The sequence below is a fragment of the Dermacentor albipictus genome, chromosome 3, assembly GCF_038994185.2.
Source record: "Dermacentor albipictus isolate Rhodes 1998 colony chromosome 3, USDA_Dalb.pri_finalv2, whole genome shotgun sequence".
Classification (NCBI taxonomy): Eukaryota; Metazoa; Arthropoda; class Arachnida; order Ixodida; family Ixodidae; genus Dermacentor; species Dermacentor albipictus.
Window position 1 is genome coordinate 119353226 of NC_091823.1, and position 27899 is coordinate 119381124.

At 46.0% G+C, this 27899-nt stretch overlaps 1 protein-coding gene and 1 long non-coding RNA gene across 11 annotated transcripts in view; one reads left to right on the top strand and one right to left on the bottom strand.

Annotated features, from left to right (window-relative positions):
- Positions 1-27899, bottom strand: part of LOC135919467 (uncharacterized) — a 283301-nt gene that overhangs the window by 138404 nt on the left and 116998 nt on the right. The window lies entirely within an intron of this gene.
- LOC135919471 (uncharacterized) lies at positions 661-27893 on the top strand. Of its 2 annotated transcripts, XR_011512899.1 has the most exons (4): positions 661-736; positions 10237-10383; positions 25879-26079; positions 27665-27893. It is a non-coding gene; the product is annotated as an uncharacterized lncRNA (long non-coding RNA). The 2 variants fall into 2 exon arrangements; XR_010569976.2 differs by lacking the exons at positions 25879-26079; positions 27665-27893 and adding an exon at positions 11366-12628 and having other exon boundaries at positions 10237-11091.

A 27899-nucleotide genomic window follows, 5' to 3' on the forward strand; every position in this document is an offset into this window, starting at 1 on the left:
TTTGGATCTCAACTCGGCGGCCGGCCGCGTCTCCCTCACGGGGCACGTGCGGCAGGACGGTGGCAACGTATGCTACGGCTGTGTCACCGTACGCAACACGGATACGGAGGGGACCCTCCGCTCCAGTCGTGGCAAGGGGAGATACTGAGCAACCGCAGTTCGGGACGTCTAACATAGCCCGGCTCACCTTAGCCAGGAAAGAGAAGCCGAGGTACGTCCACTATGACGCGATTCTTATCCAAGTGCGTCCATATCAACGCACCATCCCGGCATGCGGCCATTGCGGCGCTGTCGGACAATGCATCGACGCCTGCCCCGGCCCGCGATCCGACAAGTGCAGCATCTGTGGGCAAACCGCCCAACTCGTCGATGGGGCCCCTCCACCTCATGAGTGCACCACCAAGTGGTCGCTGTGCCGTGGAGCTCATGCCACAGGAGATCGCACGTGTACAACGAAGTACCGCTCCCAGCAACCCAAGCGCTCGGACTCAATGCCGAAGCCCAAGAAAAGCTGACGCAAGCGTGGGCAGCGTCGACCACGCCAACCCAAGAACACCAACGATCACCGCAAAAATTGAGCTCCTGATCGGCACGCGAGCGCCCAGATTCTCACGAAAATTGATGACTTGATCACGACTAAAGTTAAGTAAGCTGTCGCTGCGCAACTGCCGCCGAGGGGCTCGGGCCAGCCGTTTTCAAGGCAGCGGGTTTTTTCCGGATTTCACCCATCAAACCAGTGAGTACATGCAAACCCTTTGACACTCCTCTTGTCTAAACACTCGGAGAACCTGCAGACACCGAAAACCGCATCGAAATCGGCCAAGAAACAGCAAAAATCTGCGATTTCTTGTTGTAAACAAGGCCCCACGGCGGCCATTACGGCCGCGATCGCCGAATATCAACAAATAAGGAGCCTACGAACGGAATTCCGGTGTCTGGAGACTCCTTGAGTGAACGCGAGTTCGAATCAGCAAGTGTCGTTGCAAGACATTGCAGAAGATTGAAGAAAAAAGCAGTTTTCCGACCCTAGGCGGGCGTGGTTTCCCGCCAGAACATGGGCGCCGCCATTTTGGATTTCGAAACTTCCAAGTGAAAACTGACCTAACTTCGGAACTTTTTGGCCTAGAATCACGGTTCTGGTACCAAATGAATCAGAAAAATGTGTAGACAGCGCTAGGAAAAAGCGCGAAGTCGCTACTTCAAGCGGAACACCGATAAAAAATATGCCATTTTTATCAAGGTTGAAAACTTGCCCATGGTGGCCTGACAAACTGACTATATTCCGCTAAATTTGGCTAAAGGGCGAATTTTTTCCCAAAAATTGGCGAAAAGACGTGTGGTGCCTAGGACAAGCTTCAAGTAAGCTAAAAGCACAAGGTTGCCAACACTAAAGCACTTTTATGCCAAAAACGGCGGAATAACCAAAGAAAAGCAATGCAATCTCTCAAAAGCAAAAAGAGTGTAGCACAAGCTACTCGGGACGACTTCAAAGTGCGGCAAATCCAAAGAGCCCCTGAAGAAGGCGAAGCCGTGTCACGAACAAACACGCCTTCAACATCGGGAACCAAAGGGAAGCCACCAATGTCTGGTACCGAACCAAGACAGCGCAACCCCCAAGCGGCTTCCGACGAACAGAAGAAAGAGAAAACAAAGAAGAAATTGAAAGGAAAGGAAAGCAAACAAGAGCTCATGTCACAGACAAGAGAAAATGTGAAGACCAAAGACAAGGACCAAATCCTCAGCGATGAAATCCCATGGTACGAATTTCCAGAAGACAAGGAAGGAAGACACCGAAAGCCATCTGAAGATGACTTTACAAGAGGAAACGAAACAGATGTCAAAGACTCTTGGGACGAAGAAGAACACGAAGAGGAAAATGACGGCCCCAAAGAAACTGAGCAGGCCAAGGAACAAAGCCAGATCCCAACATTCGATGACGTGCAAACTCAACCACTGCACGAAACAAAGAGAGGAGAGAGACACTTGGTCCTATCCAAGCTGGGAAAAGCAGATAGGGCCATCATGAAAGCCCTCATCAAGATCTCCACAATTAGTGGCGGAAATGAAGAAGTGCTGAAACAAATCGACTCAATCCTCTCCGAGCATTCGAAGATCAAGAACATCATAATGGAACAAGGGCAAGAAATCTCATACCAAGAAGGGAGAATAAAGGAACTAGAGAAAAGAGTGGAAGATGAAAAGAAAATCGAGAACCACCAACCAGCCCATGAAGACATAGAAAAAGAGGTGACAGCCAAACCCTCCTATGCACTGGTTGTCACCTCAGACAACATGAGAAAAAAGGAGGTCGAAACACTGATCAAAAAGAAGATAGACCCACTAAAGTTGGGCATACGAGACGCCACCATGAAAACAGGCAGAGAGGGAGTTATCCTCACGACAACCTCCAAAGAAGCGTCAGCCAAACTACAAGAACATATCCAAGGCAAAGTCGAAATGAGGAACCTAAACATCAGGACACCAAAAGAAATCAGATACCACATCAAGGTAATTGGTATCGATGAGGATATGGAAACTAACGGGCTGGAAGAGAAGATAATCGAACAAAACCACCTGCAGTGCAACCCTGAGGACGTACTCGTGAAAAAGAGATGGAAAGGCCGGCAAGGAGACACAATCGTGCTAGGCCTAAACAGGAGGGGGTTCACAGCAATCAAGGGAAAGAACTTCCTTAATATCGCATGGAACAGATGCCCCATCTTTGACCACGTCTTCATGCCGAGATGCACAAGGTGTGCAAAACACGGACACAGTTCCGCTGATTGTCAAGCGGCAAGCCACTGCGTGAACTGTGGACAGGAGGGTCATCACCAGAGCGAATGTGAGAATGATCCCTATTGCAAAGTATGTGAATTGGAAGGAACAGAAGAGGAAAGGGATCACTCAATGATGTCGTGGGAATGCCCGGTTTACCGGGATAAACTCGAAGTTGAGAAGCGAAGACTTCTAGCCCGCTTGATCTAAGGCAGAACAACACCATTTACAACATTATAACAATGGCTAACGTTAGTGAAATGCAAATAATCCAGGTCAACCTAGCAAGAGCTTATAAAGCGAATCAGTCTTTAAATAATTTTCAGCAAGAAGAGCAAATAGACATATCAATCGTCCAGGAGCCATATGCTCTAAATAACAAGGTAATAGGATTTCCAATAAAAAACAAAATAATTGCATTCGAGAAAGAACCCAAAACAGCAATAATTATACATAAAGAGGACATAAGTATATTCCCCATGGTAATAGAACAGAAAATGATAGCAGCAAAAGTTGCAAAAGGAACCAGAGAACTGCTCATCATTAATTGTTACTGTCCCCCCCATGAAAATATAGGTCAAGCAATATCGAAGATAGAGAAGGTAATAAACACTATTACCTTTACAGAAATTCTAATTACAGGAGACTTCAATGCAAAAAACAAAATGTGGGGCAGCCAGACTAACGACGAAAAAGGGGAAGGAATTTTAGAGTTCATAATAAAACACAACTTAGTAATTCTCAATGAAAAGACTCACCACCTACATTTAGAACAGAAAGAGCAAAAGGCTGGATCGACCTTAGTATAACGAACGACAATCTATATACAAACATAGCACAATGGGAAGTTCTAAAAAATCATAATAACAGCGATCATCGGTATATTAAAATAGTAATTAAAAACGTAGAACCGTTGGAAAACTATGGTATAACATTAAAAGGTCAAACAAAAATAATTGAACATTTGCAGAAGGATCAATGGTTTACGGAAATACAAAGCCAGATCAATAGTGCTAACGATATCGAAAATGTCGTAACCATCTTTTACGAAAAAATTGAAGAACTAGAAAGCAGATACAGAAAGAAAAAACAACCACCAAAACAAAAAACTAACCCGTGGTGGACAAACGAGTTAGAAATAGAAAGGAAGAGAGTTAGAGCATACAGAAGGAGATATCAAAGATCCAAAGGTGATATAAGGCAACAATTTAAAAAAGAATACTATAAAGAACACGATGTTTATAACAATATGTTGGAAGAAGCTAAAAACAATAGCTGGAAAATATTATGTACCAAAACAACAAAAAATCCATTCAATTTACCATACAAAATAGCAAGAAACCAAATAAAAACTAGTGTTGTATTTAGAAGCATCAAGAAAGAGAACGGAGAATTTACAATGTCAATAAAAGAAACAGTAGAGCACCTACTAGAGAGTTTATATCCTAACTGGATAGGGAATGTCATAGAAGACAGTATACAAGAGGGAGAATTAAATGACATCAGAGAAGAAACCGGAGAAAACATACTCGAAAAAACTACTAACGGAGATGCTACCATACTCAACAACGACCTCCCTTTTACAGAAGCAGAGATTACTAACATCGTTAAAAATCTTAGAAAAGACGTAACACCAGGCCCTGACAACTTGAAAACCACATTTATTCAAGCAATATATGACAAACACAAACTTTTTTTCTTAAATCTATTCAATGCATGCCTAAGAACAGGCCACTTTCCCGAACGGTGGAAACAATCAAAAGTTATTCTTATACCGAAAACAAAATCTGATGGTAAAACAGAAGAAAATAAATACCGTCCGATCGCTATTAATTCATTCCTAGGGAAAATTCTAGAAAAACTACTAAAGGACAGGCTCTATCACTTTTTATATAAAAATCAACACTTTCAAAAAAACCAGTTTGGATTTACACATAATACCTCAACAACCAGGGCTTTACAGGAAATAACTAAAAGAATACAACAGGCTAAAATAGACAAAATGAACTGTCTAATAATTTCATTAGATATCAAGAACGCCTTCAACTCAATAAAACCATCGATAGTGGTTAAAAAACTAAAGGAATATAAATGTCATGATAACCTCATTAAATTAGCCGACAACATGCTAAAGAAAAGGCAAATAATATATGAAAGAGATAATATCAAAATATGCAAAACACTAACCATTGGATCACCGCAAGGCTCACCTTTAAGTCCACTTTATTGGAACATAACAATCTCAGATTTACTCCAGAAAAAATTCCCTAGTGATACCCACATACAAGCTTTCGCAGATGATGTGGTCATAGTTATAAAATTCAAGTCTAGAAAAGATGCAGAGGAAAAAGCCGACAAAACTATAGCAACAATCGATGAATGGTCGAAAGAAAAAGGAATTATATTTAATAATGACAAATCTAATTATATGATAGTAGGAAAACAATACACGAGCCATCAGCCACAAATTAGGATAGGAACGGAAAAAATAAAATCGGTACAGGAGATGAAAATACTAGGAGTCATTATCGACAATAAATTAACGTTCTTACCACACTTGCAGTACTTAAAAGACAAAGTGGCAGACGTAACCTACAAATTAAGCAGAACTATCAAAGATGACAAGAGCACTAGCAGGAACACACTACAGTTAATTTATAAAGGGGAATAGAGAGAATGATAACGTACGCTTCACCTGTTTGGTACACACGTAAAGTTATTATAATGAAAAAATTGAGAGCAATTCAAAGACTACCACTAATAATGATATCGAAATCGTTCAAAACAACATCAAATCTGTCACTTAATATACTGTCAAGAATCCCACCTGTATATTTAACCCTGGAAAAAGAAAACGAACAATACAAAATACTCAACGAAGGTAAAAACTTCACTTGGAACGATAATGTATATAACGAAACCCAAATAATGCGGAAATATGACCACTGGCATAACCACCCGACTAAGAAAATTAGTATACCTTTTGTACAAACTGAAAAACAGGTAGACTACAGAATATATACGGACGGATCTAAGAAAGAAAAGGAAACTGGTGCAGCCTTTATAGTACTAGATGAAGAAAATAAAATACAAAATCAAAGAAAATACAAACTACCAGGATACAGTTCCAATTACGATGCAGAAGTAATAGCCATTTTGAAAGCAATCGAATACATCAGATCATCACAAAAACAGTTCAGCTACCAACTATTCACAGACAGCTTATCAGCACTTCAAGCTTTAAAAAGTCCAAATAATTCAAACCCAATGATATGTGAAATAAAAAATATAATAGATCAATCAAAAGAAATTAATATCACATTAACGTACGTAAAAGGCCACAGCGGTATATTAGGGAACACATTAGCGGATGAACTAGCAAAAGAAGCTACAAAAGAAGGAAAAGAAACATTCATACCAATTACAAAAGCATTCATATCGAAGCAACTGCAAGCAAACCTATACATAGAATGGAATAAAATATGGAACAAGGAAGGAAAAAATAGTTACACATACAAATGGATAAAGAATGTCAACCACATCCCTAAGCACTTTCCTACAAACTTTTACACCTCTCAGGCACTGACCGGGCACGGGAGGTTTCCCTTTTACTTCTTAAGATTTAATATAACAACACATTCAAAATGTCAATGCGGGAAAACTATTGAAGATTTCGACCATTATCTTGAAGACTGCCAAATTGTAACCAAACAAAGAAACGAACTTACTAAAAAATTAGGAGATAAACTAGAGAACAGAAAGCCAGAAATTATAAAGACTAAAGAAACAATGGCAATTCTAGAAGAAATAGTAAAGGAGATTAACGAGAACACTATACAGTGCTAAAATAATACAAATTTGACAAAAATGAACAAAACAAAACAACATCTTCAAACATAAAACACGGCTATGAGGAAGAAATAGTGTATAAAAGCCAGTATTGGTGAGGATCCCTCAACCACTATTTCTCATCAAGCCCATAACATCACAACAAAACCATGAAACAACAAACAAACATACAATAACACAAGGGCTAGAACCACCAAAGCAAAGAATGAATCCCTACCTCACAGAAGCAAGCAACAGACGAAACAACTACGACAAGCAAGAAAGACCCGACAAGACAAATGGGACCAAGAGAATCGAAGCCTCAACGAAGAGCAAGACGCTCAAGAACAGAATACCCCTCAAGACGAAGGGAAGAAAAAAAAAGAAGACCTATTTAATCACTTTACTTTTTCAATATACGCCCGCTGAGCTGGGCCCGTTCCCTCGGCGCTGGATGCTGATAGTAGCTTTCTCTCTCTCTCTAATTCACTCTTTCTCACCCACACCTTTACTATAAACTTACTTACTTTACCTCCACCCATTCCCTACCCCTCCCCTTTCCTTCATACTCCCCCCCCACCCTAACCCCAACAACCCTACATCTTCCAACCCACTCCTCTCATTTCCTATCTCTAACCTGCGATACTTTAGTGGTGCAGGTGGGGTACACTCATCCCCTCTCACACTCTGTCGCTGCGCAGCTCCGCACGCTACGCAAAGCGGGACGGGGTCCCCTTAAGGATGTATCTTGCTGCCGCCCCTTCAAATTTTAGCGTGGCATTGTCGACATTGACGATGATGAAAACTGCACCCTGGCAGGCCTAGAAGTCAAACCTCTGGTCATGCCTAGTGGCTCTGGGGAAGCTTTAGTCACTCTTAACACACAACTTAATCATGGCCAGAACCCCTACCCCTAAAGTTAGGCGTTCTCCACCCACCAAATCGGCCTCCCCCATCACATAACCCAGTGGAACTGTAGAGGCCTCGACTGTCGCACCAAGAGAGCGGACCTCCGACATTTCCTCTCAACCTTTGAGCATCTGCCCACAGTGGTTGCCCTCCAAGAGCCAGGGAAGGGCGCCACCCTTACAAATTACGACGTTCCAACAAGACCCCTCATCTTGTCTCTACGTCCAAAGAAATTATATGGCCAACCACGTCAATCTTGACCTAAAAACAGACTATTCCTATGTGATGACTCTTCTCCCGCTCCACAAACAAGACCCACCAATTCACATCCTCAGTGTATACTGTTCCCCAAACTCCAACACGTCTCATTCGCGGACCTCTTCAGTCGTGCAGTGAGAGTTACGGGTCGGGACGCCCTCCTGATTGTGGCCGACTTCAACGTACCGCCGTGAAGAGAAGCGTGGCCGTAAGTTGGCGAAGCGTACATCCACGCTGGGTCTCACCATTTACACTGACCCCGTCCACCCAGATTGGCAACTCCGTGACCAAGAACATCTGTCCGGATTTGAACTTTAGACGCAACATTCAGTTCGCCGACTGGGTCAATACTGAGAAAACCCTCGATAGCGACCATTGCCTCATCAACACAACCATTCGCACACGCCCCTTGGCGCGACCCATCAAACAAGCCCGCATCCCAGATTGGACGCAATTAAGGCACAATTGGCAGGACACTGTTCCCATACACATGCAAGGCTACCAGGCTTGGTCCCAGCAATTGGTTGCTAGCTTGCATCCTACGGAAACACAGATCCAGCTCTCAGAGGCGGTTTCGGATGTGGATAACCAGCTCCTCCACTTTTGGGAAGCCCGGCACAACCTCGTCCGCCACTGGTGCCATCAGAAACACAACAGGGAGCTAAAATCTCGCATAGCAAAGCTTATACCCAAAAGGCGGCAGAGTATACGATCAAGCTCGCCAACTCTAACTAGGTTGCTGCAATACGGCTGCGCACAAATGTCAGCCCATCTCCTGCGGCAAGAGCCACGCGGAGGGCGCCTTTTGCCAGAAAGTCCCTTGCAGGAACTGCGGGGGCCCCCATAGGGCCGACACTCCCGCCTGCCCCAAATGGCAGGAAGAACGGGAGGTGGCCACCATCATGGCTTCCTCCACCTCGGCATTGTCGAGGCGTGCTGTCAGGGCAGCAGTCCGGGAGGAGAAGCAGCCGCAGCAGTCCTCCTTGTCTCCGGCGCGCTCCTATGCGAGCGTGCTGAATGACCCCAGCCCTGCACCCAGGCATCCGGTACCAGCCCCTCGTGCCTCTCAACGCCAGCAGACACAGGATACTGCTGCTCCACCCGCCAAAACTACTATGGATCAGCTGGTGGAAACCTGCTGCTCACCATGCAAGCAGTCAGCACCATGCTGCAAGCTGACCATCCGCTCTAGGCCATCTGCCTGCAGGCAGTGGCATGTCAACAGCGACAATCACCACGGCTAGTCGCCCAGCCAAACGTCAGCCGCGCATCCTGCAATGGAACGTGCGCTCGCGGAGCCGACGGCACGCCGAACTGTCCGGACACCTACTCCTGCACGAGTACGACGTGCTCGCGTTGCAAGAGACATACACGCGCGACGGGGAGCGCAACCTTCCGGGATTCGTGGTAACCACAGTGCGACCATCTGCGAGTTACGGACTTGCGCCAATGTGCAGTGCTGTGATCCGCTCCATCCACCCGGTCGCTCCCGCGTGTCTATTTACGTCTGTGCGCGCCTTGCCCAAGCCGTCGTTCGTGTGGCCGACATCGTTCCCACCTCCGTAGAGTGTGTGGCTGTGACGGTGCGCGTTGGGGGGGCCGACACTTGTGTCGCCAGCGTGTACGTGCAACTCGTGCAGCGATGGCATGCGTCTTTCGTGGAGAGCATTACCGCGCGCATGAACGGTGACTGTGTTGTGTGCGGCGACTTTAACTCTCACCACACGGCATGGGGCAGCAGCCGCTGTGAGCCTAATGGCAGGAACCTGAACTCCATCCACTCCTCTGGTCTGCTGATCATCAACACCGGCAGTCCCACTTTCGTGCGTCGGAAGGTGCGCGGGAGTGTGATAGACTTATCGCTGGTTGGCGAACGGTGCCACTATGAGTGGGTACGCTGCCCTGACACTCAGCGGTCGGATCATTATCCGATCTCGCTTGACTCGCTCGGTCTGAGCCGCGCACGCGAATACATGACGCGCTTTGGTGGCGTGCGTAAGCTACCAATTTCGCAAGTCGTAGCACAGTAAATGTTTCCTTTCTGCGAAGGAAGCCCACATTCATTGAAATCAAAGAATTCAGAGGAGAGTTCCTTTCCTTTCTATTTATGACGTTACCCGCCGCGGTTGCTCAGTGGCTATGGTGTTAGGCTGCTGAGCACGAGGTCGCGGGATCGAATCCCGGCCGCGGTGGCCGCATTTCGATGGGGGCGAAATGCGAAAACACCCGTGTACTTGGATTTAGGTGCACGTTAAAGAACCCCAGGTGGTCGAAATTTCCGGAGTCCCCCACTACGGCGTGCCTCATAATCAGAAAGTGGTTTTGGCACGTAAAACCCCATAATTTTTTTTTATTTATGACGTTGATCAATGGGAAATAAATACTGAGCCATTTGCGGCATGCAATTGATTAGAAAGAAAAAAAGCACAGTTACATCATTCTCAATGCCATGTACATCTTTTGCAGGTGTCTTATCACAAGTTTCCCCGAGACAGTTTACTGCTGAAGCGGATTTTTGCCATAAGGAGAGACCTAGGCCCTAATTGTGTAAATGAGCAATCAACTAAGGTATGCTCAAAGCATTTCAAGCCACATGATTTCATCAGCAATGTTGTAAGTGGACGACGTTTCCTGAAAAAAAAAATGCATTCTATCCGAATTTCCATTTTCAAAACCAGCGACCAAACGGCGGCCCCCAAAGCAGCGGCTACTGCAGTGCATCAGCAGTGCCTAAAAAAACACAAGCGCAGCAAGGTCCAAAGAAACATGCGTCAAAGAAAGCAATCTAGATGACGAGGCTCTTGCAAACCAACCCTTTCGGCCCTGGTGTCCTATAAAAAGGACACGAAGAAGAACGGCTATAAGTCATGATTAAACTGCTCAAGAATCTGAAACAAGAACTGAGCTGACTCCCAGGACATCCCCATAAGCATGGACATAAGCGCGGGATGCGCTTGCGTGTATCGGAAATTTCTGCAATGTTTTCGATGCTTCTATCCGTTGTCTGTTGTCGCCGAATCTTGCATAATCTTATTGCATGTATGCGCAACGCGAATGGTGTAGAACTTTGTGGAAGGAACGCGGGTCCCAGCGATTACTCTGGAACATTCCACGATTGATGTATAAAAGCCGACAGGCTTGATCCGCTCATCAGATTATCGCCGATCGCCGACTGTGTTCACCGCTGTCGCAATTATTTGAGTGTAGCATGTCTTTGAGGGCACAAGTTCGCCCAATAAAACGCTAGTTTCGTCTTTCCCAGTTTGGATGTTTTGGCGGAAGTTTGCAAAATGGTGGAAGGCGGCAACGGCGGCTGCAGTGGTAAGCGAAATTTTGTCATTTTTTTTTTACTCCATACCTACGAGCGTCTTTGTGATAAGAATTTTGTAGGTGTTTTCTAAGACACTCAAGGCTTCAACAGTTGCACAATGTTTTCCCTCTGGCTAGTACATTTGTCACAGCACGCCACGATGTGTGTATCCTATATATAGGACACCAGGCCTCAGTGGTTATAAACCATCGGCGCGTGTTGCATGGAAAGGCAGAACTTTTTTTTTTGTAATGCCTACTTTCTTCATGTTTTTTTTTATTGCAGAGGCCAAAATTCCGACCGGATAGTTTTATTCAACGGCAAAGCGACCTCGATTAAGACATCTACGTCTCGGGGATCCAGATGTCATGTTTGCTGCACTAAAGGATGGTGACGTGTCGGAGGTCGAAGAGGCTGAGGATGACATGGATGACATGGTTGAGGCTCTTGAACACGTTTGTGACAATGAGCGTGATGCACTAGAGGAGCTCTCGGCTGCCTCCAGCGATGAAGAAGTTGACAAAGAAACACCGGAGGACAGGTCGTGGTCGAGTGCAGCTTTCAATAAGCTAGCAGCCACGTATCAACCTCAATCATCTGGTGAAGCGAATGAGAATGATCCTGATGGTCTACCGACCCCGTATGAGTATTTTTCTCGGTACGTGCCGAAGAGTGTGTTTGTTGATCTTGCCGAGAAAACAAACATGTATTCTTTCTGCTTCTCAAGAGGGAAAATCCGTTGAAACAAAATAAATCAGAAAGCTGGTTTCACTACATCTAGCGATGGGTGTCTTTCGTTACCCACGGCTGCGCATGTACTGGAAGCCGTCGCTCAAAACTGAGCTTTTCTCAACTGCGAACATGTCACGAAACGGGTTCGAGAAGCTCAGAAACTGCTTACACATTGTTGATGTGAACGGAGACCACAACAGCAATGATCGTCTCTGGAAGGTCAGGACACTTTTGGAGACATTTCGTGAAAGATGTCTAAACCTGACTTTAGAGGAGCATATTTGCATCGACGAGGAAATCATCCCGTTCAAAGGACAGCTTGACATAAAACAATACATCAAAGGGAAACCAAACCCGTGGGGAGTGAAAGTTTTCATGTTGTGCGGTGCCTCGGGGATTATCTATGACTTCCTCGTTTATTAAGGTTCAACCATTGAACTTGTTCCAGCACACGAAAAGGACTTCGGAGTCACCGGAGCATTTGTCTTCCATCTTGCGAGGCGAATACCGGATGGTATTGCCACAAACTTTTTTTTTTTACAATTATTTTACGTCCTTGACAGTTTTGCGGGTGCTTCGTGACAAAACTACATATGCTGCTGGAACAATCCGATCAAACCGGACCGAGAAATGTCCGTTGAAGCCAGAAGGCCAAATGAAGAAGGAGAGAAGGGGGTCCTCTGACTGCCTGGTAAGCAGCGATGAGAAAATCATCATCACGAGATGACTGGACAACAGCGGTGACCCTAGACTAGAGGTGTGCGCCGAGGCATCGGCGCGCCGCCGCCGCCGACGTTTTCACTCGGCGTGATCGGCACGCCCTCTAAATATGAATAAATATATTATTCCCCGCAAATCTGCCTGCATGTGAAATTTCTTTTGTCTTTTTTAATTCTTTTCTCTCTCTGAGGCAGATAATCGTGTCAAGGAGTTGAGCAATGAAGCAAAACAAAACAAACAAAAGCAACCCCGCTCTCCGCGCGGCAGCGCAACGTCCAATTTCGAAACTTCTGCAAAGCGCAACATGGCGCAACGAGTAGTCTCGGAACGTGAGAATCACGACTTGACGGTCGTGGGCTCTGCGGCTGTGGCTGGAATCGGCGACATGCCCGAAGATGGCATAGGCGCGAGAGTACGTGTAACTAGCGAGATGGAGTTTTTTAGCCCCGACATGTTTAAGATATCGGTTGGAAGTTTTCGAATTATTCCGTTGCATTCGAAGCTGAAGTCAAGTCTTGTTTGGAGACACTTTGGACATTTGGCGTACCTCACTGGGGGAAAGCAGAAGACAGTTGGAAGTGAGTACTACTGCGAGAGCTGCTTGAGCAAATCATCAAAAGAAGATAACTCAAAGCCCTTCGAATCGTGAGTAGAGCACCTCTGGTTCATTACGGAGCTAAACTATTAAATTTGGTCGTAGCTGTTTTATCATTTTATTGTGAGAATTTATATATTTTCCTCTTTCCTCCGCAGCTGCTAGGCTAAACGCTACGCGAGCACAGTAAGCACGTCGAACTTGCAAAGACACTTGATGGATGCCCACAAACTACAAGACGACTGCAAGAAGGGAGCAGCTAGGGCTGCCGCGACGGTGAAGCCAACGTCAAAATATACTTCCTTCCGACATTTTAATGGGGTTGACATGAAGAAAGCCAGGCACATTTATTGAAATAGTTGTTCAACGTACCTTGGCCCTTTTGAACAGGTGGCACAGGTTACATGTGAGAAATGCAAGGCTCAGCTTCAGGTGCTTGACCTTGTAAAAAAAAAAGCATCATTCTTTTTTGTATTAGACATCGAAGGGCAAATATGCGATACCATGAAAACAAGGCGCACCATACCTCTTCAGCAGTCAGCTTCGCTTGACATTACTGATATTACTGACAGCGTAGGTTATAGGAAGCTTCCTGTTTCCGCAAGTGGTATTAGTTTGACGTTCAATACAGATAGTATTTCCCTCTTTGAGAGCAGCAGCTATGGAATTTGGCCACTTCTTGCCCAAGTAAATGAATTACAATTTAAAGAGAGGGCTAATAATCTTTTCTAGCTGGTTTATGGTTCGGTAACCAGGAACCTGCTATGAACACTTTTGCCTTTTGTGCTCAAGATGAATGACCTTTCTTCTACTGGTGTAAAGTGGAAGGATTTCGAAGGTTGTGAGAGAACAACGAAAGCGTATCCTGGTCCTTGCACTGTTGATAGTGTAGCCAGGAGTGAACTTATGGGCATGACCCAATTTAATGGGAAACATGGCTGCGGTTGGTGAGAATCCCCAGAGCAGGTGGTTGCCCGAGGCAAGGGCCACTGCCGTGTCTAATCTGCACCAAAATCCATGCCCAAGCTGCGCACAAATGACTCTTTCATTCAGCCTGCCCACAAAGCCAGAGCATAAAGACAGAAAGGAAGTTCTGGAGTCAAAGGCACAAGTGTTCTCACACTTCTGGCTTCATTCACTTTTTGTTCTGGCTTTGTGGTTGATTATACGCATGCAGTGTGCTCCGGCTTTGTTAAAGCGACAACATTAATATGGCTGAAGTCAAGAGCATCCCAGGGCTTTCACCTTCGTGATCGCTTTGAAGAGATTGATGGAAGGTTGTTGGGCATAAGTCCTGCCTGGGAAATGTCAGGCTGCCTAGGTCCCTGAAGGAAGTGAAATATTGGAAATCTGCTGACTGGCGAAACTGGTTACCGTTATACCCACCTGTTGTTCTCTCTGGGTATATACCTTCAAGAAATTTTAAGCATTGGCTGTCTTTTGTGGACATGATGCATTGCATGTTGAGTGACCGGATCCCACTTGAGAAATTACATGCTATAAAGATTAGAATGTTGAAGTTTCTGCGGGAATATGAGGAGCTCTATGGCCTATAGTAACGTGACTTTTAATTCGCATTTGCTTTTGCACTTGGCTGACACTGTAAAAGAATGGGGCCCTCTGTGGGCTTACTTCACGTTCCCATTTGAGTCTACGAATGTCAAGCTTATAAAGATGGTTAGGGGTACCAGGCACCATGAAAGGCAGAGTGTCGAAAAGTTTTGTTTAATGCAGGCTGTTCCATTGTTATGGCATTATGTCACAAAAAGGAGCGCTGATGTTGGCGACATTTTCCGAATGCTAGTAAAGGGCTACAAGCTGAGAAGTGTGAAAAATGGGGAGGTCATGTTCTATGGTAAGGCTGTACACAGGACTGATGGCATTCACTATAAGAAGATGGCAATAGGCTCCTTCACATTTTGCACCGCGGAACTTGATAAATCAGAGAGTAATTTCTTTTGTTTTTGTGGGTGGTAACGTTGGCCGTCTATTGACATAATTGTTGTTTGTTCCGAGGGGCATGCGAAATGCACGTCTGAGACACATTGTGCTCCACATAAATGTGTCCAGGGTGTGCGGCGAAGTGTTGGGAACATTTTGCAGGAACAGTTTCTCTCAGTTTGTCCTCGCCAAATGCACTGGAGAACACATCACAGTGCCAATGGCTGCTGTACAAAAATGTGTTGCAGTAGTTTGCAGTGACAAGACATACTTGTGCATACTCAATGATAAATTTGGTCTTGAGGCCATTTAAAGAAATGCTAAAGAGAAAATTGTTTTGAACAGTGTTAGTACATTGCTCTTCTGCAATACCAAAACAGCCACTCTTACGGTAAGAAGATGCTTGGTAAGCTAGAAAAGATGCAATTGGAGACTGGTGGCGACACTTCTTTGAAGTTCCTGCACCGTCTCACTGTAACATCATGAATTCCGACTTGTTCCCCTCAGGCCTGGATATATTTTCATTGGTCAGAATGAATTGCATTGAATTCTAAAAGAGCCAAATTCTTATCTTGGGAAGCTTCAAGAACATTACATGAACCACAACGACTTATATGCAAGAAGAATATTATGGCATCCGTGATGTCACACTGGTGTGCCGACCCTGGGATATCAGCATGAAATTCACAAATGGTGCTTTGACCATCATTTTCTCTTCTAATATACCAACCTATTGCATTGAAAGCAATGAAACTAGCGTTCTTCCAGAGTACCTTATCAGTCCAACAGATTCAGTGTTTCCGAAGCGGCCCAGTGATTCCACGCCAAGCAGTTTGAGATATCCTCCCAGAGGACATCTTCGAAGCAATCGATGAATGTGATATGGCATACACAGAGAAGTAACAGGTTAGTGCAATGAACGTATGAACGTGACCGTGAATGATGACACATAAAATGTGTACAGAGTCCGTCGTTTACTACAAGCACCTTTGGGTAATTCCAATGGCTATCGGCGAACACTGTGGTCATTCCACTGGGGCGCCATGTACAACATGGTTATTTGCAGTGGGTTGACCTGCAAGGCTTTCGCCAAGCACACTTCAGAATTTCCTAAGTGTCTTCGGCAATTTTAACTATGAACCTATGGTGTTGGAAAACCAGCCAGTGGACTTGCCTGCTGAGCCAACATGACATCTGGAACCTCAAATTTGTTCTGTGTGCCCCATCGTCAAGGAGGAGCTTCAGGTAAAGTGTGAACAACTTAAAGGCCTCTATGCTTATGTAGCAAATCTGAGGAGTTCTCTACAGAAGTTGAAAGATGAACTTGTTGCAGAAAAAGAGAAGAATTTGGAGCTTGCAGCACAGAATGGAAATATTCAGCAGCAGCTTCAAGTAACCACTTGGCAACTGCAAGAAGCGCAAGCTCTAACTGAAAGGCAACACTAAAGGGTGTCGTCACTCTTGACCAATTCAAGAATGACGATAGTAGCATGCAGTTTTACACAGGACTTTTTAACTACCAGGATTTTCACAAGCTGCTGCTACTGCTAAAACCAGGTGAAAATTCATGCGATGTTTATATAGCAAGAAAGAATGCCTAATGAGGGCAGGGGTCGTCCTCGCAAGCTTTCACCTTAGGAAGTGCTGCTACTCACGTTAGTGAAACTCAGGACAGGATTCTTTCACCCGCACCATGGGCACATTTTTGGCATCTCTGCCAGCACAGTGTCGAGGGTATTCTCCAGCTGAGTGAACTTTATGTATCTCACCTTGGAAAATCCCTTTGTGGGTACCCCAAAGTGTGATTGACCATGCCTTTCCATGCCTGCTGATTTCAGTAACCTGTACCCATCCACAAGAGTGATTATCGACGCCACAGAGATCAGGTGCAAGGTACCCAGTTCTCTTGTAATGCAGTCAGGAACATACTCAAACTATAAAACAGCCAACACTTTTGAGGCCTTGTTGGTGTATCACCAGATGGTCTGCTGACTTTCGCTTCGGAACTAGTTGTTCATGGGTTTACTGTCCGGTCTAGAAGTAGTCATTCGAAGTGGATTTCTGGACTAGGAATTTTTTCCTGGAGACTCGGTCATGGCTGATAAAGGCTTCAAAATCAAGGACCTGCTTGATGAAAAAAGAGTTGGCCTTAACATTCCACCATTCCTCAGATAGGGCAGTTCGAAGAGGAAGACATCAAGAAAACCCAAAATATTGCATCTTGTCGCATCCATGTTGAGCAATGAATACAGTGCGTCAAGTGCTATCACTTCTTTGACCGCCCCATAGCCCTGTCCCTTGGCCTGCTGATCAACCAGTTATGGTCAGTCTGTGCAGTGCTAAGCCACATGCAAAGCCCTTTAATTCTCGAATGTGAACAGTGACATTTTTCAACTCCTGTGGCCTGTTGAAGCAAGACTAACGGTATTTTATTCAGTTCTCCTGCTGCTTTACTGCAGATGGCAGAAAAGTGTTGAAATAAAAGCTATCCAGCACACTTTCCATGTCCTTCCATTCTACTTCTCACAAACGACACCTCTGTACAATGAGGAACTGTGGTCCAAACACTACGAAGTCTGCCCACTGCGTCTAGGTCGCACCCACCTGGCCGAGCACTTGCATATAGTATTCATGGTCCTTCTTGAGAGTAGGTCTGCAGCTCCCATTACTCGATGAAAAAGTCTTGGGACAGGAGGTCTTCTTTCATGGCATCCCTCAGCGAATAGGGGAACTTCACTTCCACGGTACCTCACCGGAAGGATCACAGGGGTCAAAGGCAATTGCATCCGGTGACTGACATCAGCATTTCTTGCATGACTGCTGCAACCTGACCCCTGTTGTGCCCGTACAACCAGCCCGGAATCATAATCTACAAGACGCAGAATTTATCCTGCGAACGCCCTCTGGACAAACCCGGGGGTGCGCCGAAAGGCACAGCGCCCTAACTCTCCCTTGACAAGTCAAGATGCTGAGCCGCCAGGCAGCGGCGTCCTGAGGAGAAGCATCGGCAAGCGACATGTCCAAACTGCAACAAAGTGCTAGACAGCCCGGCGCCGTATTTCCTTTTCCCTGGAGGTCACCGCGCGCGGCTGCTTTGAAGCGGGCAGCCGGCGCGGTCGCTGGTTGGACCTCTCGGACGACCGTCGAGTGCTGGCTTTGTATTGGGCCGTTTGAGTGACAATCGTTTCTCGGGGTTTTATAAACCCCGACGCCGCCGCCAGGAGAACCGGATCCACGGACCCACCAGGAGTCGAGTGCCGCTCTCGAGTGGAGTAAGATGTGTCACGCGTTGCAGACTCACCGGACGTCGCCGAGCGGGAACAGTCGCGTTTGCTGTTAGCTCTCGGCACCCGTGCCGATCCGATCTTGTCCTGTATAATGACCTGTATGTAGCGTATAGAGTCCCTTTTGTTATTCTCACCGACGCCTGACTCGGAGTCTTCGCTACCAACGCTCTGTCACAAAACGGGTGACGAGCGCTACGGGACCACCTCAAAGACGTAATAGTGGATGGCAGCTACGGGATTGACCGGCATCGGCTACCTCGGCGCGGTGAGTGCCTGAAGTTTACCTCAAACACCAGACTTTCTCTGACACAAGTTATAGTAGCTTAGGGAAGGATTTAGTGTTGCATTGTGTTAACCTTGTGTGTTTCAAGCCTAGTGAGAGTGTTTTGAAAACCAGGGGATGCTGAGGGGGTAAACAGGGCAGTGTGTGAAATACTTGCGGATGTCTTACTAGTAGCGTTATAGTAGCGTACGGCAGGTATATTCAAAAAGGGTAAACAGCAGGAGGACAGTGTGAACGATGGAGAAGTGCATGGTCAAGGGACTTCTCCAAATTTGTGAGGAGCTGGGCATTGAGTTGGGCTCAACCGAAAGAAAGAATGCGATCCTTGAGATCATGAGGCCTGGGGACGTAACGGCTGAGGAAGCCGAAGAGGCCTGGGCGGATATCAATGAACGTCGGGAGCGACAGGCAGAAAAGGAACGTCGCGAGGAGGAAAAGAAAGAGAGGGAACGTCGCGAGCACGAGCTTAAAATGAAAGAGTTGGAGACCCGAAATAGCTCGCCGGCGCCTAGTCTCACATCTAACGGTCCAAGAATACGCGATCAACTTCCACCCTTTGTCGTCGGAGAGGATATGGCCAAATACCTCGTGAAATTTGAGCACGTGTGCGAACGGAATAGCATTGAGCGATTCCTCTGGGCACAGAATCTGTTAGCCTTGCTTCCTGGGGAGGCATCAGACGTAATAACTTGCTTATCGAAAGAGGCGTTTGAGAGCTACAGTGATGTGAATGAAGCGCTACTGAGGAAGTACAAATTGTCGCCCGAAGCTTTCCGGCAGAGGTTCCAGTATGCAAAAAAGGGCAGGGAGTCGAATGTTGACTTCGCGTTTCGTCTAAAAGCCGACCTGGTGGAATGGCTGAAGGGCGAAGAGGTTTACGACGACCGCGACAAAATCGTCGAATGCATCGCGTTGGAGCAGTTCTACCATTGCATTGATGAGGATGTCAGGCTCTGGCTGCAAGATAGGCTAAAGGAGGTCAAGCTAAACAAGGCAGCAGAGTTAGTGGAAGAGTATTACACCCGCCGCAGCTTGCACAGCAAGGCAGTGCGCGTAGAAAAAGCAGATAGGAGAGATGGGTTTTCCGGGAAGCCCGACGAACGGAAGCAAATCACGCGTCGCGAGTTTCTGGAAGACGAGTCCCTTACCAAAGAAACTGTAAGGGAAGGACAGAATGCATCTCAGTATGATAACGATGGTCCCAAACAGGGAAACGATACGACGCTTTCTTTTGAAAAACGGAAACCGTTAACCTGCTACAATTGCAAAAAGCGAGGGCACATCGCTGCGAACTGCCAAGAGAAAATTTCTTTTGCGACAATACAGGAAACTCACAAAAACATACGACTATTGGAGCCATATATGCAGGAAATTAAGGTAAACGGTAAGAAGTGCCGAGCACTTCGGGCCTCTGCAGCAACTGTGGACGTTGTCCACCCGTCTTTCGTCTCCTCGAGTGATTTTACGGGCGAGTGCGCTAGGATACGGCAAGTGGCCGAGGAGGAGAGTGTCTGTTTACCGATCGCAACGGTTATCATTGAAAGAGAGTTTGGGAAACAACACAAAAGCCGCTGTGTCTGCCGCCCTCCAGGAGCACTTTCCCTACCTCTTCTCATATAGCTCGGAGCAGCTGCTGAAGGATCAGGGCAAATCATTCTTTGCCGACGTGGCGTACATCGCCCTCACGCGATCCAAAGCGCGCCAGCTGTCGAAGGAACTTGACTTTGCGTGGGCGAGCGAACAGCGGTGCGGCACACGGACCGATCAAGGTAACTTGAGTGGCGAGCAGGCACGGGAGAGGCAGAACTTAGAGGCTGGCCTAGGCGAGCGTGTCCTGGAAGTGACTGGGAGTGACACGTGGAGTGCTAGCCGCGATATGGACACGACGCCGCAGTTAGGCGACGCGGGCTCCACACTCGCTCCGGTTTCCGCCAGCTGGCAGGAGCTGGCTGCAGTTGAAAGGGAAACTGATTCGCGAGCAACAGGAACACTGTTCAATAGCCGATCTGATGAAGAGCGTCAAACGGGGAGTGGAAAAAAAGAGGGTTTCATTTTACGAGGACTCTGGCTTATTGTACCGCCGCTACACGGATAAGCAGGGTCGCAAATATAAGCAGCTTCTCATTCCTCGAAAATATCACGGAAAAAAAATTTTTTTTGAAGGACCTTATTTGCTTCCTCAGTAGTATGCTCTAAGTCCAAGTGATTTCAAGGGGACCATTCTAATTTTCATTCCTATTGCTGATTATTAATTGTTCATGATATTTTGGTGTGCTGTTAATTTGAAGAATGGTTGTTTGAGCCTTGTGTACCACATCGTACACCTGCCTCTTGTTGCAGCGGGAGCAAAAAGGGGGGTAGCAATTTAGCTAGGTCGATTTGGATTATGGCCGTGTCTGGTGTTTGACGGGAGACAGAGGGCACTTGCTCGTGTTGGGTGTTGCCTTTTGCCGGTCGGTTTTGCAAGCTGCAGAACGACCAACCATGACCAGTGGCGAGAAGCAAGGGCTTCGGAACGACCTGAGCGGAGCTGGTCGAGGTGCCTTGGCGACAACGCGGTGAGCAGAGCTCCTGTCCTGGCGACTGGGACCTGGGCACGTGAAGTTACCTGGCGTCGGGACACTGGACGTGAACTTGGACGAGCCTGGCGAACGTGCGCGCCTGGCATCCGAGCTACGTGGAGGCAGCTCGTCTTCCTGGCGCCTTATCTGATGGCGGGGATGCTGTTGTGCCCGCACAACCAGCCCGGAATCCGAATCTACAAGATCCAGAATTTATCCTGCGAACGCCCTTTGGACAAACCCGGGGCTGCGCCGAAAGGCACAGCGCCCTAACTCTCCCTTGACAAGTCAAGATGCTGAGCCACCAGGCAGCAGCGTCCTGAGGAGAAGCATCGGCAAGCGACATGTCCAAACCTGCAACAAAGTGCTAGACAGCCCGGCGCCGTATTTCCTTTTCCCTGGAGGTCACCGCGCGCGGCAACATTGAAGCGGGTGGCCAGCGCGGTCGCTAGTTGAACCTCTCGGACGACCGTCGAGTGCTGGCTTTGTATTGGGCCGTTTGAGTGACAATCGTTTCTCGGGGCTTTATAAGCCCCGACGCCGCCGCCGGGAGAACCGGATCCACCGACCCACCGGGAGCCGAGTGCCGCTCTCGAGTGGAGTGAGATGTGTCAGGCGTTGGAGTCTCACCGGACGTCGCCGAGCGGGAACAGTCGCGTTTGCTGTTAGTTCTTGGCCCCCGCGCCGATCCGATCTTGTCCTGTATAATGACCTGTATATAGTGTATAGGGTCCCTTTTGTTATTCTCACCGACGCCTGACTCGGAGTCTTCGCTACCAACGCTCTGTCACGAAATGGGTGACGAGCGCTACGGGACCACCTCAGAGTCGCAACAGGAGCTGGCAACGCTCTGTCACGAAACGGGTGACGAGCGCTACGGGACCACCTCAAAGACGTAATACCCCAAAGAATTTTTAAAGGCAGAGAACAGCGCAACAGGATGAAAACGAAGAGACAGCACTGCACTTCATAGCACTGTCCTTTTGTCCCTGTCTCGTGGGGTTGTTTTATCCCTTGCTATGCAATACATGCAAGTCTTGAAACAGTACCGTCGTCTTACATTATACAAAAGGACTGCCTGGGTGTCGCAGCGTGCCTGACGTAGTAGAAGCACTCGCACTGCGAGGAAGTTTTAAAGCCTACATAGTTAAAGAAATGCAGTGAAGCCGCAATACGCCTGCATAATGACAGCAGACTCTGTAGTTACAGTAATGCCGCGAGGCCACTGCGCGCGGCGCGGGCACAGCGAGTCCTATGCGAAACTTTGAAACAAGCTAAACCTTGTACCGCAACAGCAAAGCAAGGCCAAAAGTGCGGTTACCTGGTTATTCATCTTACTGATAGGCGCAACTTAGGAACACAGGCCTTAAACCAGACAAGACGCACATGACGCGAGCACGACACGTCAACACCCGAATCTTGCGTGTGTTCTTTCCTGCGCGTGTCTTCACACGGCTCTTTCGAAGCAGCGAGTAGTTAGTTTACCAGAAGGACCTACACAGCATCCCGCCAGCGTAAAACAAAGCAAATACAGCACAGTGGGTGCCGGCGCAGTGTGTTCCTCCGTCGCTACACACGCGCTTAATCTGTACGATTTTAAAATCAATGAACATGCCCAAATGAAGTCCAGCTACTTAAGTTGCGCAAAAATAATTCGCTGACACAGATGACATGACGACGTAGCTCTCGGAGACGAGCTTGTATGCCTTTCGCTGGCATTTCTTGGTCGCTGTCAACTGCGACACATGCATCAATGTGCGCCTTCCGAACCGGCAGCAACTTGGTCAAGTCGCTCTCCCATGAAGGCACCGGGTACACGATGCCACTCATTTCGACGCAGTCCCGTCCAAACAGTGTCTCTATACCAAAAGTGGCTGAGCACTTTAACAGCGAGTCGGAGCTCCGCAAGCACTGTGTGCCTACAGTCAGCGGAAAGGCGGCCAGGCAGCAGAGACGGCTTCCCCTAAGATGGCGAATGTCTTCCCAGGGTACTTTTCGAATCGAAGCTGGAACTTACCAGCATGTGGCGTAATTTTGCAAGGGGCCTATTATCTGTGACTCCCCTCAGAAGCATTGCAGAAACTGCAGCGCTTCCTTTTCCACTAATGTGCGAGGCCAGAAGGGATGCAGATAGAACTGCAGAAGAGAAGAAGGAGAGGGAGAAGAGGCAGTTCCAATATAAGAGAGGGGGGAGGTGATGTGAGAAGACAAGGAAACCCCACTACTATATGACAGCAGTTGCGGGGAAACAGGATAAGCTTAAGTTCAATATACGGTACAGTATGTTGCTGCTATTTCTGAAAAATAAACGCCATGCAAATATGTCAAGTGGTTAACTTACGCAGGGCGTGCAGAAGCAGAGCCGCATTAATTAAAGCACACCGCAGGGTCCAAGAGACACTACGGAAGCGGTCGACCGTCAAATCAACACTTCTGTGGCCGCTGCATTAGCTGTGCAGCTATGGCATTGCTAGAGGCCGTGGATTTGATCGCAATTGCGGCAGCCGCATTTCGACGGGGGCGAAATAGAAAACGCACGTGCACTTAGATTTTGGGACACGTTAAAGAACATCACGGTGTCAGGATTGATTCGGAGTCCACCACTACGGCTCGCCTCATAATCAGAGTGTGGTTTTGGAACGTACAGCCCCCTAATTTGATTCAAGTTCAATACTTCTGCCAGAATACGATGTGCCATATGAAGAAATGACAACGCTCAACCCTCTCAGAAGTTATAAAATATGGCGCACAACAACGCCTCAAGCAAACATTGTGTTCTGTGTACTACACAGACAAACAGCAGTGGTGCATGCAAAGTAACGTTTAACATCAACTCACCACTCTTGTGTTAGCATAAACGTTGAAGAAATTAGCTTTAGCCGCCAACATCACTAATTATCATCAATCAAAGCATCCAGCATTGAAAGATTCGCTTACATCGATTCCCACAGTGCGTGGGATCTGCATAATTTTTCCTTCCATGTTTGGTTACTCGCATGCCAGAGGAAATTATCTTTTGTGTCTTTTCAAATGTAAGGTGCACTTACGTTCTTCTAGATGTAATTTTTTACTCTCACTGTAAAAGCAGTGCAAGTACATGCTGTGTCCCAAATGGGACACTCCAGTTCATCATACTTTTATATACTATGCCCTGAAATGCAGGGAAAACATAAAGATGCTGATGTGCTGTGGTACAATAAGCGAAGCTTGAGCAGTTCCAAGTTATTTCAGTCTTAAATATTTCCATGATTTGTTCAGTACCAAGGGGCTGCTTACAGCAGTGACTTCACAAAAGCTATATCCTATCTGCTTAAAGTGTACTGTGATGGCCTTCTAGTAAAATAGCTTGTTAGGCAATTTGGTCCATCTTTTGGAAGAACGTAAACAGTGTAGACAAGGCACAGTGAAAGAAACAACAAGCACTGACCGCAAGTGAGTTTCATTTCAGAAGAATGGTCGACAATAACACAAGCTATCATGAATACATGTTGAAAACATTAAAAACAGAGCAAGGCAATACAGTATCAAATGACTGCGAAAAAAGTGCATGGTATATTAGAAATAGAGGTGGCACACGCGTGATAAATTGTTAATTTATCCAGGATTCTTCTGGAATAAACTACAGTTGCAAGTGAGCACTTGTCTTATTTTGCTATCTCTTATCATCTGTGCGAATTACTTTCTTCAAAAGATCACCTTTGTACCTAATTCCAGAATGACACTTTTGCTTTGATAACTGATATAGAGCTTGGTCAAAGGTTTCTGCAGCAGACAAACCCCGCTGACAACAGGTTTGCATAATCGGGCGATTTTTTCTGGTGCCATTGATAAAGATTGCAGTCTGAGTCTGCCCTTTGTAAGGGTGAATTCATGACAGGGCAGTTCTGCACAAAGCTGGCCGTTAAAATGGGTGAAAGTTGTTTGAGACTAAGTTGAGCTGCTGTTTGCATTCAAAAGCAAGTGCAAAAGCTTTGTCAGAAGTGCTGCATATCCTGTTAAATGTGCAAGCAACTGTTCTCGCACTGCGAAAAAATATTTTCTAACAGTATTTTTTCTTGCTATTAAGCTGTGTCCAGTTCCCAGAATAGAAAAGTCCTGCCACGGCACATTAAGAAAGGTGTAAAGTAATAAATTTTTTCTTGAAAAGTGCCCTTCATCTTTTTTATTTATTTCCTGCAAAAGGTGAAGGAGGCACCAGGCTTATTAGGGCATCTATGAGAAACACATGGGCCAATGCAGTGAAATCTCTATTCCAACCACAATGACTTCGAAAAAAAGTGTGCTCTTTGCTACATAATTTAATCGCAAATTATTTGGTAGTTTAAAACAAAATACTTGAACAATTTTCTCAGTCCTGAGGAATGAGCGAATTTAGCTTCAAATACTCCCATGGAAATTTGTTTGTGGCATGAATAGTAGAACATGCTATTAAATATGGAATCGTAGCACATATCCAGGAGGCATTTCAGTCTTTGGTGTTTCCTGTCCTGGATATGCATATGTCATGCAGCTGAGAAGAGTTGGTTGCCCATGCCTACATGTAATCAGCCGAGTTTCTTCTTGGCTAAATAAAAACCGTCATTTAGAGCATAACATTTCTGAGCATGGATTTAGGACATACAGTGTGCATTCAAAAAAATTTCCCGGCCTCACTACTTTGTACTTTTGCGCTTCTACAGGATGTCCGCAGGAAGCCGGACCTCGCAGTGCACAACAGTCTTTTGCTGGACAAACACGTGACCATTGGTCAAGAAACACCACAATTTACCGAGGAAGCGCACAATCTGTCGCAAATTATTCATTTGACAGTTCAGCAGACGATGAAGTTCGGCGCGCAGGAAGTGCTTCCCCCTCAGTAATAATGCAAGAATCCGAATTAGGTTTGTGTTCAAGTTGCTCGACTAAGGTACACCATAAAGGCGGACACTGCGACTTTTTATCATATTACTATTTTAGTTGCTTTACTTCTCACATGAAAGTTGCTCATCCTTGTGCTAAAAATCGGCTGTGCCATTTGCAAGGTCACTTTTGCAGCTGTTACTCGTTATAAACAGCATTTTGACAAGTTTCCCAGCTTGATTGTGGCCTATGAAGAGCAGCATGTGTCGAGTAGCGACTGTGATATAGTCCACCACGGAATGTGCATTAAAACTGACGTGTTCTTGGAATTTCAACAGTCTAAGCTCAGTGATAAAACAAGGCTCTCCGATATGCGTCGGCTTTTGGAGGGTGAGCACACATGTGCAAAAACAGGTGTTAGTGCTGTTGTCAAAAACATTTAGGAAATGTTGCATGCCAAGGGCCTTCATCTAGATGCATCAGGATTGTTAACTGACAGGGAAAGAAAAGATCAGTGTTAATATAATAACACAGATGTTTAAAGCTTGCAAGCACTTCCAAATGGTTCCCGTGCTTATTATGTATCGCTAAGGGCACTCTTAAAGAAATTTGTACGAACATCCAGAAGCAAGCAGCTATCTTCAGCGAAGGTTTGTTCTCTCTGAATATGGTTTCCTGAGGGACCTGTGCGATGGTTTGAGGTTCAGGCACTATGCCATGCTGAATAACCAGGACAGAGGCCTTGGTGTGCTTCTCTACTGTGACGATGTAGAAATTATCTATTATTTGCCTTTGTTATACTTTTCAAAATTACATGAAGACGTAAAAATTCACAAGTAGCAGGAAGTGAGCTAGAGTGATGAACAAACTAAATTTACAAGTGACTCATTATACTTTTGACACTATGTCGAAGCAGCAGAAAGTTGTTAGAGTGCCTCTGTTCTAACTTAAATGTGTGGTGTTTGGTAATTGGTACAGTAAATGGCTTATGCAGTACCTGTACTATATTGCAATTATATCAGCAAGAACCACTTAATTGAAAGCGACAACAGTGCGATTGGAAGGTGGAGCATCGGGCATATTGTGAGGCACTTTATGAAACACATTCAGATATGAAATGGGAAACCGAATGAGCCAGCAAGGTGTAGAAACTTGACTGTGAACTTGGCTGAGTTAGTAGCAGTCAATGCAAAAATGTATCACAAACAAATGCACTGCAAATGTTGGTAAGTGACAGAATGCTTCTGCAATCAGCGATAATTCTGCCTAAGGGAGTTCCTACTCATGGTAAGCCACCCTAGTGATGCTGGCTTTTCTTCATTTTAAAGACCACTTTCATGTGGTCAGTAAGCACAAGAAGAAGCAGCTACGGATGAATATATGACTCCAGTTGTCTTCAATTAGCGGACAATGGTCCTGACAGGCCTTAATATCAAGTACTGATGCAGAATGTGAGCTCAAGGTAACGAGTATCTTGTAGCATAGACTAGCCACATTTGCTTTATCACAGGATGCAGTTTATGACCAGCTGTAAACCTTGTCATAGTAGTGGGGATTTGTAAATAGTTATTGAATGGATGCTTAGTGTGCTATATATTGTGAAAATGATATGTCGCTTACTTTCAGACAAGGATACCACTTCGGACCCAGCAGATTTGGATATCAGAAGAATTAAAGTTTTGCTGGAGGCAACGCTGGATGCTCAGTGGAAAAGACCAGAGAACGAATTGCCTGTGTACTTTCTGAACCCAAATGTAGTACGACTATATTTAAGTTCTTGACTTTCCATTTTTCATAATTGTCATTACAGTTTTGGCTTTTCTTGGAAATCATGGTGGTGATGTTGCATCCCGAAGTAAAT